Below are 8,307 nucleotides of genomic sequence, written 5' to 3'. Positions count from 1 at the left end.
AAAACCCAATTTGGCTCACCTGTTGCAAATCACACATAAAGATCACTTGTGATGGACTGCCTCCACACATATGACATGAATTAACCAATGAATGATCATGAAGATATTCACTCAGCTATGCAAATCATGAAGGGGTGCCAATAATGGTGAGCAGGACTGTATAAGTAGCTATAATGCAGGCAGTTTTACAGATATTAAGCTAAAATTTGTTGTGTCAGTAGCTGAGAGGCATTCACAACACATACGCTAAGAGGCTACTCATTGTGCAAGATCTTTGTTTAAAACTTTGGCTAATGCTAATGACTGTTGGAGTCAACCCTGTTTGTCTGTTAGCAAAATATCCTATGAACCAATGTACAGATTTTATTGAAATATTTAGAAAGAAATCCTCAGTTAGACATCTACAATTGATTAACTTTTGGAGTCAATCAATTTAGGATGGCTGCCTAGCTAACTGATTTTAGAAAACACAAAAATTGCTATAGCTCAATCAATCTGACAGATATTGAAACTTGGTGTAGTAGTACCTGAGAGTCATTCAAAAACATACGTTGAGTGTGCCAACTCTTGATGTTGCACAAGAACAATTTTTAAACATTTGATCAAAATGGCTACAACTCTGTCATTTTTTAACTTAATATGATCTTAGTCTAAAACTCAGGCATAAAAGGCAGCGGGTGATATGCAATCCTTCAAGGAATGCTTATGCTTTAAATGTTCAAACTATTTCACTTCACTTCACTTCATTAATTTACCATTTCAGACTTCAGCCCCATTGTTGGCTATGATATGATTGTTTATCAAATGTTTATTCCAAATAAAAGAAAAACTCTGTAACGGGCAGTAAACGTCTTTTGGTATGATGTTTTGCAATTATGTGGATTATTTATAGATGTTGTCTGTTTTGGTATCATTGTATGTTTAGTAGTAAATGTTTTTTTGTTTTGTACCTCATGGGATGCTGTAGCCAGGAAGGGCTGGCCCATAAAAGCTGGTGGTAATAAGCTTGATGCAGAATGGCTGGGAACAATTACCTGTGAACTGATGTTTGTCAAACAAAGATCTGGTATTCTCCCTGGTAAAAGCAGTGAGTTTTCACGGTGTTTATGGTATCCAATGAAGCAAAGAATAAAATGCCTAAAAACACTTGTCGAGGCACTGCTGAACCTTTTTCCTACCGGAACCGGGGGGGACTGCTACACTCTGAGTGATTTTTCACCAGGAAGTCAACATGTTTTATGACCTGGTAGTGTCTGAGTGATGACTTGTACTTTTTGGGAACCATTAAATGTCCCCCATACAGTGTCTCTTTATAACAAGCAACCTAGTTGTTTTCATTTGTTTGCTATTTTTTAAAATGTTCTTCTTTAGCTACCTGTTAGTTGAACTTTTATTGTGGATCTTAAAGTCCATGAGCTTTATTCATTCACACAATTCTTAGCTGCAGAAGGACTTTAAGGGGTTACTTCAGCCATTTCCAAGAGAAGTTCTGTGTAAAAGTTGTAAACAATAACTTACTTTCTGTAGATAGCTAACAGTAACATAATTTAAATCTGACAGGACAGATTAACTAAAAGCTTGCTCAAATGCAGCCAAGGACAAACTGACCTGCTGTTGTCTTAAAACAGTTTCAATCTCTACAATTTCATAGCAGATTATGGGAACATTATTTTATAACCCTTAACATTGTTAAAAGTGATGATAACATTAAAATTGCATGATAAAATTATTTCAGCAGTCATAAGATATGGTATATAATATTTGGAAGATGGTCTGCTAGCTACTAGCTACTATTAGCTTATCAGAATAGTCTAAGTAAAGCCACTTCCAAGGTGAAATGCTGCCATTTTAAAACAACTCCAGTCTTTAAAATTTTATAGCTGTTCATGCAAACACTATTATTTAAACCAATATTTAACATTATTTAAACTGGAAATGTTACTTATTGCTTCTGCTTTTACTTTACTGTGTTTTTACTGCTTTATACTTGCAAATAACCATAGCATGTAACACTGAAAGAAATGTAAAGAACTACAAATGGTTTTTGCAGTTGCATGAAATTTTGGAGCCTGGAGCTGCTTTAAGACAGCAGCACTCCACTTTGGTCTTAGCTATATTCAGACTAGCCCTTAATTCATCAGTCCTGTTGAAAGTAAACTATCAAGATCAGTGGTGATGACGGAAAGGAACCCAGAGCGCAGACTCATTGTAAAAAATAGAAACTAATTTATTAAACTAAAGAAACAAACGAAAACCAAAAAGCTGATGTGGCAGCGAACAGACAAGAACTAAAATAAAGACATAAACAGAACAGAACTCTGAGGACAGGAACATGGAACGAAGCAGCAACAAGCAAGGAAACATCACACTAACAACAAACATCAAACAAACCTTAGACAATGGACCAGCGAGGTATGGAGAGAAATGACCGGGTTTTAAAGACTGGGGATAACGAGGTGAGTGGGAACAGGTGGACTGATTGCTGAGTAGGGACAGGTGAAGATGGGCGTGGCTGACAGAAGTGAATGACTGGGGGAGAGTGGAAATGAACATGAACATGAGACAAAACGAAAAGCAAGTACAACCAAATAACACAAAAGAAACAAAACAAAAACCAAAGAACTAAAATCAAAATAAAACAAAAACAAAACCCAGAAAAAAGCCAAATCACCATATAAACTGTTTTTTATCCACAATAGAGGTTATTCAGAGAGCTATCTTCTTACAATTCTTAAGATATAACTTCAGAAAGTAATTGTTGAACATACATCTACAACTGACTAGCTTTCCGTGTCAACCAAATTCAAGATGGCTGTCACAGCTAATCAGCTTTAAGATACACAAAAAAAAGGTATAAGTTGGCCAGTTTTATAGACATTGGGCTGAAATTTGGTGTGGTAGTAGCTCAAAGTCATCTCCAACACATAGTCCACATAGTACCCAGTATGCAAGATCTTTGCTGAAAATTTGGCAATAACTGTTAGAGTCAACATTGGCTGTTAGAGAAATATTTAAAACCCACCAAACAGATGTCAACTGTTAAGAAGCACAAAGTATAGAGAAAAAGAAAAAAGTCTAGATAAGTGTCATGATGGATGAGAAGGAGGCAAACCCAGACTTATCTTAGGAAATAAATTAATTTATTTTAAAATAAAATAAAAATAAAAGGCTGACGAGGCAGCACAAATGGAACTAAATACAAGACAAACTAAATACAAAGACGTAGCGGATATGGGCAGGAGACGTAAGCTAAACCAGACAGCAGGAAAAATAGACAAACGAACCAGCGAGTAAATGGAGGAGATGACTGGTGAAGTGGGCACAGGTGAGTGATAACTAACAAGGAACAGGTGGAGATGGGCGCAGCAGGAAAACAAGTGACGGACTAGGGAGAAGTGAATAATGACAGGAAACAAGGACACACGGAGCAAAAACAGAACTAAGACCAGGCTAAACAAAGATAACTAAATAAAATAAACTCAAACTGAAACATGAATTGAAAACCCCAAATCCTGACAATAAGAGTCAGGCTAATGGCAAGACTGCCCCCCCCGTTTTATTATTTCATAGGATTATAAAAACACCTCTTTCTCAAAAAATGTCGTACTAGTGTAAAAGAACACCACATTAGTTCATATTAAAGTCTACACTCTGCATGACATAGGTTGTTTTTTACAAGCTATTTTCTTAACCAAACAATGTTCTCATTAGCTGAATACATCTGTCCAGCTGATCAGTTTACTGAACTCCCGGTGGACTGATACATTCAGCAGCCTCAACACAGCAATATTCACATAGTAACACGGGTGTTGTTCAGTTGTGAAAACAGCAACAAACTAAACAACTGGTGACATACAAAAGTGTAGAGGTTTAATATTAGCTAAGGTACTGTTCTTTCACACCAGAATGATCCATATCATCTGCCTTAAAAACATTATAAAAGGAATAACAGTCTGGCTAGTGTTAGCTTGACTCTTAGGTGGACTTTTTTCCCCTTTTTCTTTATTCCCATCTCTATGACTGACTTCTTGGCTGATAAGGTACTAACTATTGATAACTATTCGACAGAAAATCACTTCAAAATTATTAGACTATCCCTATAAAACAGAATGTGAAATAGTAGTTAGTATATAAAGTTTTCACAATCAAATATACAATCACAAACAGATGTTTCAAAACCAAATTATGTTGTTTCTAACTCACTGAAAAATCTGCTGCTTCACAGAGTTTATATTAAGTTTGAACACAAAAGGCTTAAAACTACTGAGTTGGCATTAGTAATCAAATCTTCCTTTTCATACAGCTGTTCACACAGCTGATGGAAAATTACCTTTAAAACCAGGAGGCTAAAATTACAAACTGTTTAAGCAATTACAAACAAAAAGAAGTGATACATCATGGCCCAAACAGAGACAAGGCTACATTGTGATCTATGTTTACATAATTTACACCTCTGGGTGAGTAGAAAAAAATAAAAGTATTTGATATAGTCAGTATGTTCATTTAGAACACATTTGATATGCAGGTCTTCAGTGTAATGAGTATATTTTGTGCTGCTCTTATCCTGTAGATGATTACTGTTTTGATTCATGTGCACACCACCAAAAAACATGGACTAGTTCGAGGTGGGATTTTAGTCAAAACTGTCACTAGAAATGAAATGAAAATCAGATCTCCAGAAGACACACATAAACCAGATTAACTTGCTAGGGGCCCTCCAGAACTAAACATAGCTGCTGAAGACCCTGGTGTTAATTAGTTAAACCAGCCCCTTGACGTGTTTTTTTTCCATTAGTTTTTAGAGGCTCAAACATCTGAGCTCTGCTGCTGTGTTCACATGCAGGCTGTAGTTTTCTGGAACACATTTTCTTTTAAAAAAGGTTTCTGATTTTAAATTTCAGTGTTTTGCCTTTCCAGCTCATGTTACATTATTTTAAGTGTCACAAAAATAACATCCAGATCTTAAGGTGTTACCAGGCCAGAGAGGACACACAGTGCTTATGAAATGTATTTACCCCCTTAGATGTTTTACCCTTTACCCTTCTCACCCTTTCAGCAGGTGAGATGGGAGAGACTGCACATATAACAACTGTTGATCAGGTTCTTCAACGTCTGAGCTTCATGGGAGAGTGGTAATGCGAAAAACACTAATGAAGACAACTCAGATTAAATCACAACTAAAGTTTGTCTAGATTGTTTGGAGGCTATAATTGAGATTTAATGTGAGTTTTCTTCAACAGTGGCTCGAATTGATCTACTGGAGTACACTTTTGAAATGAAGATAGGCACATGTGGACTATTTTTTAAATGTTATTTTTTGGCGTGGTTTTTAGATCATTTGGTTTTGTAGTCCACGAACACTCTTGAATGAAAAAATAAATTAAGAAGGGTTTGAAACTACTATTTTGAGAGAAAATTTGTCACATAAATTTTTGGACCATATTCAAAATTCAAACAATATGACTCACACCAGGGGAATAAAAACTGCAAGCATTTTGAAACATTTCAGAGACGAGACTTGCTGCTGAGTTGGGTTTGAGAACTTGTCGCCAACAGTTGCAGCCCAGTGAGATACTGGCTCAAAACAATAAAGCAATTAAGATCAAATGTTTTGGGTTTTAGCACAATGTTTGATAGTTACAGTGTCCTGACTTTCATACATCTCCATCATGCACTATCTGCGATTGAGAATAGATTGTCATCCAGCACAGTAATAGGATCAATCGGAGCACAATGTAGGATTAATTTCCATTGCTGTAAAGGAAGTCACAGTGTAGTTTAGGATTAGCTGGATGTACCAAAATTCATTTCTACAACTTGTATCATTTCAAACCATCTGAGTTGATTTTTCAAAACAAAAACATGGTTCTTCACACTTGCTGTTTGTGCCTCTGCAGTCGTGGTGTTTTGTACGAGCCAAGAGAAGTCTAGTTTCTTCCTTTGGGAAAAAACAACATGTCAAGACAAACACGAATCCCTACAGAGACTGCAGATGCTGCTTGGCTGCTGTCTGAGCAAGTTTTACAGCTCAGCATCTCTTTCCACGTCATCTGCTCCGTGAGCAGAGCGAGACACATTCTCTGTTCTTCCAGGTGACTGGGATTACGCTGAAAGTTATGAGTCTGTCCCCAGCTGTCACCGCAGAGACACACAGAGAAGTAAGGCAGAGGAATGGATTTTCCAGAGGTTTTAAGCTGCTGCTGACATTTTACTTCTCTCTGACAGAAGGAGTCAAAACACTGAAGGTGTTTACTTAGAGCTTGCAAGATGGACAGACTCAATAAATTAATGATGAGGAGAAAATGTCAAAGGGCAGACGAATGACAGACAGTCCACTAAGACATAATGGAGAGGGGTTCCCATAGGTTGGTGTGAGACACAGTTTAATCTAATGTAGTTCAGGTAGCTTAAGTTTGGCAAAGATCCAAAATGATCACTCACTGAGAGCATGCTGATTTGATGTCAATACTCATTTTACTCAAAGTCACCACACAGAAGAGCACTGCTTCTGTGAAAAACCTGACTTATTCATGGCTCAGTTGCTAAAGCTGCACATAGAACTGAAATCATTCTGTTCCAAGAAAGGGGAAGAATCAGAAACAGTTTGAACACCTCTTTTCTAAATTCTCTCTGGTATCACAAAAAGGAACCTTGTTTTGAAAATAAGTTAAACAAAGAACATGGTAGTAGATTTCAAAAGAACCGGGAATCCACGTTTTCCGGTGAAATTTAGCTTCTTTGCTCTTTTCTCTGTGGTTGCCTTGGTAGCCATGAAATAACATTTCATGCCATACAGATGATCAATGTTATTTCATGGTTACCAAGGCAACCACTGAGAAAAGAGCAAAGAAGCTACATTTCACCAAGGCAGAACTTGATATGCTGGTCAATGAGGTGGAGAACAGAAAAAATATAAGTTTTTGGAGCCGCAGTCGTGGCGTGACAAAAAAAAGGAAGCGTTGTGAGTGGCAACACGTTGTTCTCACTGTTAATTCAGTGAGTGGGACAGAGGACCGGGATGAGGTGGAGAAAAAGTAGTCAGATTTTAGGGTGGAGGCAAAAAAGCGACTAACTGGCCACCGCCAGAGCATCTCAGCTACAGGTGGAGGTAAAGGCGTACCGAACTGATACCATTTGAAAGAAGGACGGACGGTGTCGAGCCGTGTGAAGCTGACACCCCACAGACGTCAAAAAATTCCAGCAAATAGTCTGAGTGGTTAGTGCTCCGCTTGTGCAGGTTTGTGCCATTAAAACCGTTGTTTTAAAAGCTGCACAAACTACGTTTTTAACAGCACAAACCTGCACAAACGGAGCACTAACAAAGTAGCCCACTTTGGTTTGTTTTGGAGCAAGATGGGGGGGATGATAACCTCTGGATGACCTAAAAATAATTTTTAATATCACAGAAACCAAAGCCGTACAAACGATCTCTATGTGAATGGCTGAATATATCATATCATCATTAAATGCCCGTAATCTTAGGGCCCTCAGGGGCCACTGCATTAAAAACAGGTCTGATTTTCTTATGAACATCACTCCATGGGTCCAGGAACACTTCCACAGATCATTGTCTGTAACTACAGTTCGCCACACTATCCACAAATGCTGCTTAAAGCTCTTTCATGCAGAGAAGAAGCCATATGTGAACCCCATACAGAAACTCTGCTGTCTTCTCTGGAGCAAAGTTAATTTAAAATGGACTAAGGCGAAGCAAAGAACTGTTCTGTGGTCAGACAAATAGAAATTTTAAATTCTTTTTGGAAACCATTCTTTCTTAGAAACAATTTCCCATCCTCTATTCTAAAGAAAAGAGGGACAATCCAGTCTATTAACAGCACACCATTATAAAAGCCTGCCTCTCTAATGGTATGGAGGTGCATCAATGCTTCTGGCATAGGCAGCTTACACATCTGGAAAGGCACCATCAATGCAGAAAAGTATATACAGGTTTTAGAACAAATGCTCCCATCCAGACAAGACATTTTTCAGGGAAGGCCTTACGTATTTCAGCAAGACAATGTTAAACCTCTTACTGCATCCTTTATAACAGCATGGCTTTGTAGTATGGGCCCTTTGATACGGGCTGTTAGGTCCCTATATGACCGGTGTCAGAGCTTGGTCCGCATTGCCGGCAGTAAGTCAGATTTGTTTCCGGTAAGAGTTGGACTCCGCCAAGGTTGCCCTTTGTCACCGATTCTGTTCATAACATTTATGGACAGAATTTCTAGGCGCAGCCAAGGTGTTGAGGGGATCCGTTTTGGTGGCCTTAGGATCGCATCTCTGCTTTTTGCAGATGATGTGGTCCTG

General features: G+C 38.1%; 1 protein-coding gene across 1 annotated transcript in view; it reads right to left on the bottom strand.

Moving 5' to 3' along the window:
* The window catches only part of LOC108228546 (plasma membrane calcium-transporting ATPase 1), a 61,023-nt gene that overhangs the window by 43,083 nt on the left and 9,633 nt on the right, over positions 1–8,307 (bottom strand). The window lies entirely within an intron of this gene.

The sequence above is a fragment of the Kryptolebias marmoratus genome, linkage group LG17 (assembly GCF_001649575.2).
Source record: "Kryptolebias marmoratus isolate JLee-2015 linkage group LG17, ASM164957v2, whole genome shotgun sequence".
NCBI lineage: Eukaryota > Metazoa > Chordata > Actinopteri > Cyprinodontiformes > Rivulidae > Kryptolebias > Kryptolebias marmoratus.
The sequence above is the reverse complement of the archived record's forward strand: the minus strand, read 5'-3'. Positions and strand labels throughout refer to the sequence as shown.